At 38.8% G+C, this 13,965-nt stretch overlaps 1 protein-coding gene across 4 annotated transcripts in view; it reads right to left on the bottom strand.

The window, feature by feature from the left end:
* SLC6A15 (solute carrier family 6 member 15) overlaps positions 1–13,247 on the bottom strand; it is a 48,294-nt gene extending 35,047 nt beyond the window's left edge. For 3 of the 4 annotated variants that reach the window (XM_057743062.1, XM_057743060.1, XM_057743064.1), the window contains exon 1: positions 12,497–12,750. The gene's annotated coding sequence lies outside the window, so the exon portion shown is untranslated. Of the gene's footprint in view, positions 1–12,496; positions 12,751–13,173 lie in introns of those variants that run through there. The other variant, XM_057743061.1, reaches the window with a different exon arrangement.
* Between the last annotated feature and the right edge of the window lie 718 nt (positions 13,248–13,965).

Below are 13,965 nucleotides of genomic sequence, written 5' to 3'. Positions count from 1 at the left end.
ATGATCATGATATTTAGCCAATCGAGACAGAGACCCATGCTAAACGATAGACGTGAATATTAATTTAAACAAGGAAATAAGGTTCAAAATCTACAGGAATCATGTTGACGAGAAAAATATAAATTAAAATCCAAAAAGAACCTAACAAAATTAGGAATTTAAATGGGAGAAAGAAAGAAATAAAGGTATGAGAATGTCCTCATCTTTCATAGCAGAAAGCAATTTAGGATACTGTCTGAATATGAAACTCATAATCCAAAAAAGGATAATGACCCTACCTCTTCATGTTTTCGTATAATCCTTATTTATTTTTAATGAGATCTTGCAGGAATTAATATTTATTGCTGTGAAAAGACATGTATTGGTGCCAAACATTTATATCTAGGTTCTAGAGACAGACTGAGTTCAAATCCGAACTCTATCACTTACGGTTTTTATGACCTTGGCTAAATTACTTAGTTATCTAATAATAAAGTGCTTGAATAAAGGCCAACACATTGAGAGTACTCAATATGTTTTCTTTTATTACTATGATTATTTTCTCTCTTACATTTGTATTATGGTATAACTTTATTCTATTAAGGATAATGTGAGTCCAGAGCCAATGCTACATGCTTCAGGTGTCTTAACACCACATTTAAAAAAAAAAAAAACAGTTTTCTATCTCTGCATAATGAATTACCTCAAAATTTAATAGCTTAACAAACAAAAACTGTATTTGCTCATGATTTTGTGGATTAGCAATGTGAGCTAGGCTTAGATGATCACTTGTTTTGCTTCTCTTGGCTTGGGTCACTTCTGCACCACAGTCACCTGTCAACTCGAGCAGGGGAGGATGGTTTAAGAGGGTCTCAATCACATTCTGGCAGGGGCAGCCTATCAGCCAGAGCACTTTGGTCCTACACGTAGTCTCTGCAAAATGCTAGCTCCAGCTTGTTCACATTACAAGCTTAGAGTTCCAACTCTAGCCAAAAGCATAAGCCCAATACACAAGTGAAGTAAAGCCTGTTTGTGTCACATTTGCTGATGTCTCACTGACCAAAGCAAGTCACACAGCTAAGTCCAGATGACTCAAGAGTAAATGAACTCCATGTTTTCATGGAAGGAGCGGCAAAGTCAATTTGCTAAAGGTATGAGTAGAGAGAAGAGAGAAATATTGCCACTATCTTCAAAAACAATCCTCTGCATTTGTCCTGTTAGATTTCCCCTCCCTAGATTTTGAACACTGAGGAGAGGAACAAAGAGATCAAAAACTTGGCATCTCATTTAATTCCAAAGGCATTATGCCCAGGCTGTAACTACTACTGTAGTCATGGATCCTGGTTCCTAGTTTTCAGAACTGTCTTCATTCTTGTCCCTTTCCATCTTATTGCCAAGCACCCCATTGTTTTCTTTGAGCCCCTATGACCCTGCCAACATTTCTTTTTTCTTTTTCCTCTTAACCAGCATCAGTTTCTGCAGCTTGCAAACAAAGAACCTTATTATACACCTATTATAAATACATCTATTATAAATGTAAACAATACACCTATTATAATAATACACCTATTATAAATATAAAACAATTGATGTCTTCCCATTTATCTATTCTATTTGGGACTTACATACATTAAAAATGTTGAGAATGTTACATTATTTAAATTTGGACTTATCTTTACATTTTTCTCATTCTCCCACTTTTCTATTGCTTTAATATCTTCATGTGTAACTTTTCAGAAAAAAAATCTACTTTGAACACTTAAAATAGATTCAAAACCTTTTAAAATCAGCATCATAAAGTTTTAACTTGTGATTCTCAACTCTAACCATTTTTTTAACGTGTTTTTCCTGTCTTAAGATTGGTTCATTGCCTCTCCACATAAATTTCAAAATCAGCTTGTCAATTTCTACCCAAAAGGAAAAAAAAAAAGCCTGCTGGAATTTTGAATGGTATTACATTGATTCTATAGACCCATTTGGGGAGCACTGACATCTTAAAAAATTGAGTTTTCCAATCTATGAACTTGGTATATCTTTCCCTTTATTTGTATCTGCCTTAATTTCTCTCCAGAAAAAAAAGGAAAAATTGATTTTTTTTAAAATACAAGCTTTCTATCCTGCAACAATGCTAAATCAAGTTGTTATTTTTTAAAGATCCCTTAGGATTTGTATATACACAATATATCACTGGTAAATAAAGATAGTTTATCTTTCTCTAATTGTTTGCCTTTAATTTCTTTTTCTTGAGTTATTTTCTGGCTAGGACATCCACCAAAATTTTGAACAGAAGTTTTAAGAGCAGACTTCTTCATCTGTGCCCCAGTGTTAGTGAGGAAGTACTCAATATTTTACTGTTAGGTACAAATTTAGTTATGGATTCTTTTCATCAGGTCCTTTTTATCTGTTTAGAAGTTTCTTTTTATTCCTAGTCCAGTGATTTTTTTTTTTTAAATCACAAATACCTGCTGAATTTTGTCAGATAATTTGCTGCTTTTGTTAAGATAACATAACTTCCTAATCTGGTAATACAGAGTATCATATTGATTGGTTCTGTATCTTTCATTATGGGTTAAACCCCACTCAGTCCAGATGTACTACCCTTTTAATATATCACTGAATTAATTCACTAATATTTTGATAAGGCTCTTTTCCCAGCTATATTCATGGGAACATGGATCTGTAATTTTTTATTTCTTATATTTTACTTCTCTGGTTTTGGTGGACTCCTAAACAGTTTTGAAATGGCCTCTCCTTTATTTTCTGAGAGAACATATGTAGGATTAGTTTTTTTCTTCCTAAAATGTTTGGCAGCACTCACCAATAAAGCCATCTGGGCCTGGAGTTTTCTTTTTTGTAATATTTTAAATTAAAAATTCAATTTATTTTATTGATATACAGCTATTTAGGTTTTCTTTTTCTCGCTGTGTTACTTTTGGTAGCTTGTGTTTTTCAAGGAATTTATATTATCTAAATTGTCAACTTTATTGGCACAAAGTGATTCATAATATTCCCTAGTGTTTGTATTTTTTTTAATTAATTAATTAATTTATTTCATTGGCTGTGTTGGGTCTTTTTTGTTGTGTGCAGGCTTTCTTTTAGTTGCGGTGAGTGGGGGCCCCTCTTCGTTCTGGTGCGTGGGCTCCTCCTTGCCATGGCTTCTCTTGTTGCGGAGCACAGGCTCTAGGTGCATGGGCTTCAGTAGCTGCAGCACACGGGCTCAATAGTTGTGGCTCACGGGCTCTAAAGCACAGGCTCAGTAGTTGTGGTGCACGGGCTTAGCTGCTCCACGGCATGTGGGATCTTCCTGGAGCAGGGATCAAACCCGTATCCCCCGCATTGGCAGGTGGATTCTTTACCACTGCACCACCTAGGAAGCCCCTTCCCTAGTGTTTTTTAACACCTGTAGGATTTGTAGTCTTAGCTCATTTTTTATCCCTGTTATTGGTAATAGGTGTTTTCTCTGCTTTTGTTTTTATCAGTCTTGCTAAAAATTTCACTATAGAATTAACTCAAAATAGAAATAACTCACTATAGAACTAACACAGTTCTTACTCCATAGTTCAAGACTTTTTAATTAATATTGTTATAATATCTTTTGAAATTATGTTATATTAGACATTAAATTTCCAGTGAAAATATGCAAAACCCTAAAACAGCAGGCAGGCACTTGCATCTTAGATATGAGAGATGACTCAAACAGACATGCCTGCACTGGCTAATTATTGACATTTGACACAATCTTAAAATTCTATAATAAAGAACTCGAACAACAGTAAAGTATCTCCCTGACTCGGACAAATTCAGATTTTACTGAATAAGGTTTTCTTTAAATACAAAACAATTCTAAATATTGAATCTGAAATCGCTGTGAATTCAAATGAAATATATTTTCATTTCTGAACTACAAGATAAAAAGTAAAGACTATTTGAACAAAAATAAAATGCTGAGCCATACTGAAATACCCAAGAAAAAAATGGCACATGTTGAGAACTTTGTAGTTATGAAATAATTGCCATAGGAAAAAGACAAGATTTGATAACATAATGAAATAATGATTTTGACAAATACAAAAAACTTTCAACAGAAAGAGCCTTTGAATTTAACCTAAGCATTTATTTTGCAAATTATATCCCTCTTTACCTGAAATGTTTGCATTAAGCAAAAATTAAAAAAATCACAGAATCAATCAAAAGCAGGAGAATATTTCTACAAGTAAAATACAAAGTCTCAATTTACACTTTCTAATATATGTTTTGCCCAAAAAGGTGAACTATAACACACCTATCAGAAGGCTAAAATAAAATAAATAAATGATGACACCAAAACTTGGTGAGGATGTGAAGAAAGTAGATGAATCATATATTGCTGATAGAAATTAAAATAGTATAGCCACTCTAAAAAATAGTTGGCAGTTCCTTTTAACACTAATAATAGAGTTACCATGGTGACCACCATTTTGCACTCTTAGGCATACATCCCAGAGAAATAAAAACTTATTTTCAAGCAGAAACTTGTACATAAATGTTCATAAAAGCTTTACTCATAATAGCCCCAAACTGAAAACTACCCAAATGTCCTTCAACAGGTGAATGGTTAAAAAAACCAGAGTACATCCTTATCATGCAATATCAGCCCTAAAAAGGAAAGAACTATTGATACATGTAACAACTTGGATGAACTTCAAGGAAATGATGCTGATTGCCTGGGGCCCGAGTCAATTTGAAAAGGATACATACTTCACGATTCCATTTGTATTACATCTGTGAAATTAGATAATGACAGAGATAAGCCACAGAACAGTAGTTGCTGGGAGTTAGGGTAGGGAAGGGCAGGTGAATGTGCTATAAAGGGTGGCACAAGGGAATCTTGTGAGATGGTACCATTTAGTATCTTCATTGTGGTAAGGGTTACATGAGGATATACATGTGATAAAATTGCAAAGAACTATACATACATATACACACACATACAGAAAAATAACTACATAATCTGGAAAAGCTCTATGAATTATACCCATATCAACATGTTGGTTTTGCTATTGGAATGTACTTTTATATAAGATTATAAAGTGGAGGAGGCTAGGTGAAGGTTACACAGGACCTCCCTTTGCACCTTCCTGTGAACTTGCAATTATTTCAGAGTTAATTATAAAGTAGTTCCCAGAAATTGAAGTGTATTTTTATTGACTTCTACGAACCAAGGACAGATCTTAAATCTTAAGTCTTTCAAAAAGTCTTTTAAACATTTTAAATATACACAAAAAGTCTTCTGAATACTTAAAATTTTATTAACATACTGAGAACACCTCAGATTTAGGCACGGTATTCATTTCCTGAGGCTGCTGTAACAAATTCAAATTTAGTGGCTTGAAACAAAAGAAATCTAATTTTTCAAAGCTCTGGAAGCCAGAAATTCAAAATCAGTTTCAATGAACCAAAATCAAGGTGTTGGTCGTGTCTGCACTCCCTCAGGAGGCTCTAGGGGAAAGTCTGCTCTTAGCCACTTCTAGATTCTGGGGCTACCGACATTCCTTCACTCACAGCCACGTGCCACATAACTCCAATCTATACTCCATATTCACATTGCCTCCTCCTCTTCTATGCATGTCTAATCTCCTTCTGCCTCTTTCATATAAGGACATTTGTGATGGCATGGCATGTAGGGCCCACCTGGACATTCTAGGATAATCTCTTCATCTGAAGATAATTTCTGGAATGACTCTTTTTCTAACTAAGGTAACGGTCACAAGTGCCAGGAATTAAGAGGTATACATATCTTTAGGAGCTATTATTAGCCTAATATAGGCATATGCTATTGTATTACACTTATATATTTGTATTATCATGCCTATGGAAAAAAGTGAATTTGAAAGCATTTAACATGTTTTATTCTCATCATCATAGAATGTCAAGTATGATCTTTCTTAGGTATTTCTTATAATAGATTGCGAACACAAATGTTAACAATTCCTCTCATCAATGCTGTATTATCTCTGTTTCTCATCTCATTAAAAGATGGAGTCTCCCCTTCTTTTAATTCTGAGCTGGGCTTGAACTTACTGTAACCATTAGAATGCAGAAGTGACACTATGCAAGTTCCAAGGCTAGGCCTGAAGAAGCCTGGCAGTTTCTGCCTTGACTCTTTTGGAAGCCAAACACAATATAAAAAAAGTTCACCTGTCCTGTTAGAAATCCCCCCTCCACACACAGGGAGAGAGAGGGAGAGAGAGAGAGAGAGACTCAATCAGCCACCAATTGTACCAGCCATCTGAACTAAACCCACAGGCACAAGAACAAAGATGTTCACACTCTAGCCCATAGTAGTTAAATTGCCAGCTAATATCATCTAGGACAGATGAAGCACCTAGCTGAGCCCAACCAACATAGAGAATACTGAAAATTAATAAATCATTATTGATTTAAGTCACTACAATTCCAGGAAGGTAACAGAGGGTGAATGCTTCAATAAAACAGTGTTTCAAATCTCCAAAAAAAAAAAACAGGATAGTTTGTTATGTAGTATATGTACTAACTGCTTATTGGGGGAGATAAATTGAATAGTCATTGAATTTATTTTTTTTAATATTTATTTATTATTTATTTGGCCACACTGGGTCTTAGTTGCAGCATGCACGATCTTCATTGCTGCATGCAGGATCTTTAGCTGCAACATGAGGGATCTAGCTCCCCGACAAGGGATTGAATCCTGGTCCCCTGCTTCGGGAGTGCAGAGTCTTAACCACTGGACCACCAAGGACGTCCCTATTCATTGAATTTAACTGACAGTAAAAATACTTAACTAAATTTAAAATACTGTCCAAGGAACCATTCATAGTGGGGCTAGACCTATGTGAAAAGGGTGTGGTTTAGGTTTTTAAATCCATGCAGTGGTTTTCTTTTAACCACAAGATAAACATTAGCCTTGAAATGCTTTTGTGTATCTTTTGCTTTTGTGTATCATTTTATATATCAGAAATGAAATGTGGATTATAACAAAACCTGCAGACATCAAAATGATCATAAGGAAATACTAGCAAAAACTCTACACACGTAAATATTGACAACTTACTTGAAATAGACTAATTCCTTAAAAAACACAAAGTACCACAAATTACCTAATATAACACAGATCATTTAATATCCCTATAACTATTTAGAAACATGAATGCATTATTTTAAAACTCTCACAAAAGAAATCTCTAGGCCCAGATGGTTTCACTGGAGAATCCTCCCTAACATTTAAGAAACAATTAACACCAACTCTGCACAATCTCTTCCAGACAATAGAAGATAATAGAACACTTCACAATTCATCTTATGAAGTCAGTATTATTCTGATACCAAACCATACAAAGACAGTAGCAGAATAAAACAAACAAAAAACTATATATCTATATCCCTCAAGAATAAAGACAAAAACTTCCTTAACACACTATTAGAAAACAGAATTCAGCGCTACATAATAAGAATTATACCCCATGACCAAGTGGAGCTTATTCTAGGTATACAGGCTTGTTCACTATTCAAAAACTAATAATGTAATGATTTCCCTGAAGCTCAGGAACAAGACAAGAACATCCATTCACATACTTTTATTCAGTGTAGTACTGGAAGTTCTGGCCAGTGCAAGAAGGCAAGAAAAGGAAATATAAAGCATATAAATTGGAAAGGAAGAAAGAAAATTTTCCATATGTGCAGACATTCTGATTGTCTATAATGAAAATCCCAAGGAATCTACAAAATATGAACAGTACTTTTATACTGAATACTATAAGCCAATAAAAGAAATCTAAAAAGATCTAAATATATGGACAGACATACCATGTTCATGGACTGAAAAACACAACACAGTAAATATGTCAATTCTCCCTAAATTGATATACAGGTTTAAGGCAATTCCTATAAAATCCCAGCAAAAAGTTTTGTAGATATAGATTAGATTATTCTAAAATTTATACAAAAAGTCAAAAAACCAAAACAGCTACAATTTCAAAATGGAAGAATGAAGTAGAGGGAATATTTCTACCTTATTTCAAGATTTATTTAGCTACAATAATAAAGACTGTGTGAGGTTTAAAGAAGGACAAATAGATCAATGAAACAGAGGGGAGTACCCATAAGTAGACCCACACAAATACATCCATTTTTGAGAAAGATGGAAAAGCAATTTCAGTGGAGAAAGGATAGCCCTTTCAACAAATACTTCTGGAACAACTGGACATTCCCAGGTAAATATAGCCTGGACCTAAATTTCATACCTTATACAAAAACAAACTCAAAACATATCACGGACTTAAATGAAGCTATAACCATCTCAATTAAAAAAAAAAAACCTTAGCTCACTAAAAAATATGCATTTTTATGCTGATATAACCAGTAAATTTTAGTGAATCCACTAAATCCCATCTGCTGCTCTAATACAATTTTATTACTAAGAATACTGAATATAGGAAACTTTCCTATAAATTCAGAAGGTACAAAAATTATGGAGCCAAAATACCCACTAACTTTTATACTTTACTCATTTGATGGCATCTGATGCCTGGATACTATTCTCCCAAGAGTATTTTTTTATTTGCTACTGTTTTCACTTTAGAATATGCTTAAATCTAAGTAATATGGTGGGCATAGAGTGAAAAATATCTTCCCACTCTTTTCCCCCAGCACATTTAATCCCACCCCTATCTCTCTATAAGTCACCAAAGTCCTCCACAGATATTTAGTATATATACCAAGCTAATATGCATATTCAGGCTAATATGTGTTTTCTTTCCATCTATCCCACACCACTCTTATTATATACTATATGCATAATTCTGCATCTTGGTTTTTCATTTTAAAAATCTTTAAAAACTTTTGCTCTCAATACAATAGTTTACTATGTTTTTTTTTTTAATGATTGTATGAGTATATCATATATAGGTCATTTCTGACAGTTTGCTCCAGTGTTCAAGCAAATCACTTTGTATATCTGACATTTACATATCTATAGAACAAATTCCTAGACGCAAAACTGCTTGATCAAAAGATATGTGCTTTTATAATTTTGGTAAATATTTACAAGTGATCCTTTATAAAAGCTGTCTCAATTTGCACTACCACAAGCAAAGTATGAGAGTGCCTGGTTCCCTCTGCCTTCTTCAATACAGCGAGTAATCTCTTTGATTTTTGCCAATCTGATAGGTGAAAAAGCTCTAGGGTTAAGCATTCTACTCAAAGACAGCAATCAATTAATCTTATGTGAAAGGACAGCTTAGCCCAGTAAGAAAATAAACGGATCTTCAAGACTGAAAACAGCTCTATCCTATAACAACTCTATCCTATATCAAGGGGTATTGTGCATTTAAAACCACCCTGTAGCCCAGTCTCTAGGGTTTGCTGTTCACTGAGAAATATGAGACAATCACTATTGGTCAAAGTTAATGTATAAGCAGATAAACTTGTTTACAAACAAAATTATTTACTCAATACATCCAGAAGAGTAGTTAGGATTTGTTTTAAATTATAGGGCAAAATGGAAACAAATCTAAAGATTCCTGCTATGTAACCTTGAATGTTTTCACACATCAGACTACACCCATGGATTTTTGTTAATAATGCCATCTGCTCAGAAACTATTTTAAAATCTACTCTGCATAGGAATATATTAACATAGCCAATCATGCATATGTATACAGTAATAAAAGGGTTAACATACTCTCCAAAAGAAGTTGAGAAGCAAATTGAGAAGTAAAAGCTTTTGGCACTTTTTATCACCAACAGTGTCTTACAGGTCTATCATTCTAAGTCAATGATTTTTTAGTTACCTGGATGATAATCCCAGAGTTCAAACAAATATTTTATGTCATGACAGGACAAACATATTTTCTAACATGAACACAGTAAAATTTGAACTGTGATCACTGGGTAAACTCATGCTTATCAAAGTTTAGGTTTTAGTAATTATTCTAACTAATTTTAAAATTTCAATAACTGACAACTAAGTATTGTTAGGGCCTAGATGCAGACTCATTGTTAAAAACAACTCTTACAAGTTAGAGACAACGCAGGGTGATTAACTGCATTGCTCAGGAAGCATCCTAAACTCTCTCCCTATATAAGAAACCAGCCCAAAGGGAGGGGGCTGGCTCTTCTCAAGGGTCAGTCTCTTTCTCATTTTCCTTTAATAAACTTTCTTCATTATCTGCTTGCCTGCCTCACTCTTTTTTCTCCACACTCGCCTTACAAGTATCTCACCTGATTATTGGTATCTCAAACAGCTATTCTCCAATTTAAAAATTCTTTACTATTTGCTATGGTTTGAATGTTTGTGTCCTCCCCCCAACCCGTATAAATTGAAATTCTAATCCCAATGTGATGGTATTAGGAGATAAGGCCTTTGGGGTTAATATGAGATGCTAGAGAACTAACTAGCCCCTTCCACCATGTTAGGACACAGTGAGAAAGCACCCTCTATGAACCAGGAAGCAGGCTCCCATCAGGCACGCAATTTGCTGGCACCTTGATCTTAGACTAGCCTGAAGAACTGTGAGAAATAAATTTCTGTTGTTTATAAACCACCCAGTTTTTGGTAATTTGTTATAGCAACCTGAACTAGACTAAGACAGTATTTCTTGTTTACTTTATTAATTGGATGACAGAGCACTTATTTCCTAAAAACATATATAAATACTTTTCTTAACGCTATTAAAATACGGTATCTTGAGTTACATATATTGGAACATAAATTCTTGAATCAACTATATAACGTGCAATCAGAAAAAGAAAACTTGTCAACAAATGATGAGATTCTCTTCCTTTCAAAACAGCGTTAATCCCTTTCTGCAAAAAAGGAACACACTAAACGTTCTTTTCTTTTGGAGGAAAATGGTCAATGAATTCAGCAATATATTAATATATTTTACGCTAACAAATATACATGGATCATTGGTCATGTAAGACACAAAAAACACTCATTTTCCCAAAAATAAAAGACAATTTTGATGGTTGAACACTCCGAATTTAATGAGCGAAATACACACACTCTTTGGTCCATCATCAAGGATTTATTAAATACCTACTACAAGTCAAATCCAATGCTAGGCGTTGAAGACATAAGCAGGAGTGTGTCTCAGCACCGCTCTTGCAGAACTGAGGCTGGGCGGGGTAAGCAGCTCTTCACAAGGTTGCTCGTCACAGAATGATGTTTCTTAAAGCAAACACATTGTTCTCTGTGTTCCGGGAAAGCAACCAGGCAATGACAGGTATACAACAGCTTTAAAAACGGGGAGACGAGAAGCCCACATGTTGTAGCACAGAACGCAAACGCTTCGGTCCTCCTGCGTTTCTGGGCAATGAACCAAACAAACGATGCGGACTGAGACTGGGTCTGCCTTTAAGACCTGGAGGGGGAAACTGCCGGCGCGGGAGAAACGGTCGCAGGCTCATTTGCATAAGCACCCAAACACTGCTGACGTCACCGCACCCGAGTGCGGGCCCCGCCCCGTCTTACTCCACTATCTCCCTGAGAGGGAATGGAAAGGGGAAGAGAGCTCGGCGCTGGAGAGCGCGAGCCTGGGGGCTTCCCTCTCCGCGAACCCGCGGCAAAGGCCGCTTCTCTGCTTAACAGGAAAGAATTCCCGCCCCTGCGGCCTCCGAGACCGGGTGGGTCCTACCTGTGCCCAGCACAGCTCTGGCGTTTTTGCTCCGTTCGTGTTTACAAGGCGCGTTACGACGGAAAGTCTACCCCTTACACTCAAAACGGTCCTCTGTCCAGGCCACGCACAAACCACCAAGTTAATGAAACGTAGAAACGGGCCGGCGTTCCAGTCCCTCCCATCCTCTCCTTAAAACCCCGGCACTGACACCCTCACCGTCACCGTCTCAAATTCCTGGATGCGCAGAGACACACAGGCTGCGCTTTCTCCGGGAGGCACGTGCCTTGTGCGGGAGAAAGGCCACGCTTCAGGACCATTTAACGAAGGATACCTCAGGCAACAGGGAACTGGGGTCACGTGAAAACACACCGCCTCGGGTAGTCGCCTCCAGCGGTTGCAAAAGCAACCAGAAGCGAATGAAGAATGAGGTTGGCTCCACTCCCCGCCCCACCGCCCACCCGCACGAGGATCAGCTTCCAACTCATCTAGAACCTCGGAAGCGCCTCGCTGCGTCCCGACCCTCGCAACTTTCTGACTTGCGTCAGGCGGACCCCACCCTTCGGCCAACCCTGACTTGGAAACACTAGTCTCTCGGGGATGCTGTGGTCGCGACGAGAAGGAAGAAGGATGGCGGCACGTTTCGACCCATGTGCTTCCCGTTACACACCGCTTCTAGGCCCCCCGCTACAGTGCACAGGTGCAGGACGCAGAGCCCGAAGGGTCGCCCGCTGAGCTCAGCTTCGCACTCCCGGGGCTCTGGAGCTGCCCTACCTCCCCTCACCCCAGACCACAGCCTGAGTCTTTCCTGGGATCCATCCATCCATTCCGCTCCCTTCCCCGGTCCCAGGCTCCAGGGTGCCAGACGATGAGCCCCACCCTACCTCACCCGTGCCCTTAGCGGTAGGAGCGCGTCCTCCCCGTCAGGGTGTCTTGGCCGGGCGCCTCCTGCTTCTTCCACGGCCCGACAGTAGCAGCAGTGGCCAAAGGGTCGGGTCCAGGTGACGGACCGAGGCCGCGGGGAGCCGTCTGGAGACAGGCAGCTGCTGGCCGAGGGCAGGCCCTGGGGCTGAGTGGAGGGGGTCGCTGCCCTGCGCGCTGGCAAGGAGCGACTCGTGAGCGCCTGTGTGTCGGCCAGGGAAAGAGCACGGGATGCAGGCGCGCGGGTGTGTGTGAGTGTGTGAGTGAGGGTGTGACGGAGGCGCCCACGTGCCCGGCCCGCCCGAGCCGCGGCCGCCGACAGGCTGCGGGGGAGGGTGGGGAGGCTGCGGGCGCCAAGGGGGACGCGAGCCAGGTCTCCAGGTCGGGCGCCGCATCTCCCCGCCCCGCCGCCCCTTGACGCAGAGGCCGCTGCGGCTGCCTCTCCGCGTCCTCCTTGCGCTCCGGGCTGGGGGCGGGATGGACTCCGGGACGCCGGCTCCAAAGCAAAACAAAACAAATTCCCCCTGCCACCCCGTACGCCCCCAACCCACGCAACTGAAAAGATGGGCACCACTTGCCCGCCCCCACCACCGCCAACCCGCCTTTATCTCAGCCGGGATAACAATAGAAATGGTCCTACCTCACAGCCTTTGAATATTCTGCGAACGTCGGCGACCGGACCAGAAGCAGTGAGTGACCCAAAGAACCCTTTTCCCTAGCTTTCGCTCCCAGCCGGCCATTTACATCTCTCGCAAAAGGAAAGCACTCTGGGCATTTGCTTCTCCATCAAACGGTGGCCTGATAGCGCTCAGTGATTCTGGCAGAATTATGAAAGGCTCTTTTAAGGAGCTGGTCCTCACCCTATGTTGGTCCCTTAGCATCCTACTTGTATCCACGGGGTCTTATTACAAGATGAAGCCTGACTCACCTCTTGTAGCAGTGAAGGCATACTCATTAAGCCACGTGGAGAATTCCTAAAATATACGTCACTGAGCACAAAAGCTAGCCTACTTTTGAAAATGGCTGAATATTCCCCCAAACAGGGCATATGCTCTAGGGATTAAATTTTATATCCTTGAAACTTTAAAATTTGAAAGAAATGCAAAATGAACATAAAATATATTATAGTGGAAAGGTTTAGTGACTTGGTGAAGGACATTTTCACCTCTAGATGATTGGATATTACCATTAAAAAAATACCTTTGTGCACTTTTAGGCCTTCCAACAATCCCTCAGACTTTGATGGTTTGTATCCAATTAAGATTGAATTAAATAATAAGACCATTACAGACAGGTTTTTCATGCAGTGAAAAATCTCCTGGAAAGAAATCACAAGACCTAAATTTCAGGTCAGAACATTGCTACTAATCCTCAACTTTTAATGCAGCCAAGAGAGCTTTTTCTCAGTCTCTTCCAAACCCACCTTTAATTT

The sequence above is a fragment of the Hippopotamus amphibius genome, chromosome 7 (genome assembly GCF_030028045.1).
Source record: "Hippopotamus amphibius kiboko isolate mHipAmp2 chromosome 7, mHipAmp2.hap2, whole genome shotgun sequence".
Taxonomy (NCBI): domain Eukaryota; kingdom Metazoa; phylum Chordata; class Mammalia; order Artiodactyla; family Hippopotamidae; genus Hippopotamus; species Hippopotamus amphibius.
This window is presented reverse-complemented; position numbering and strand designations above follow the sequence as displayed.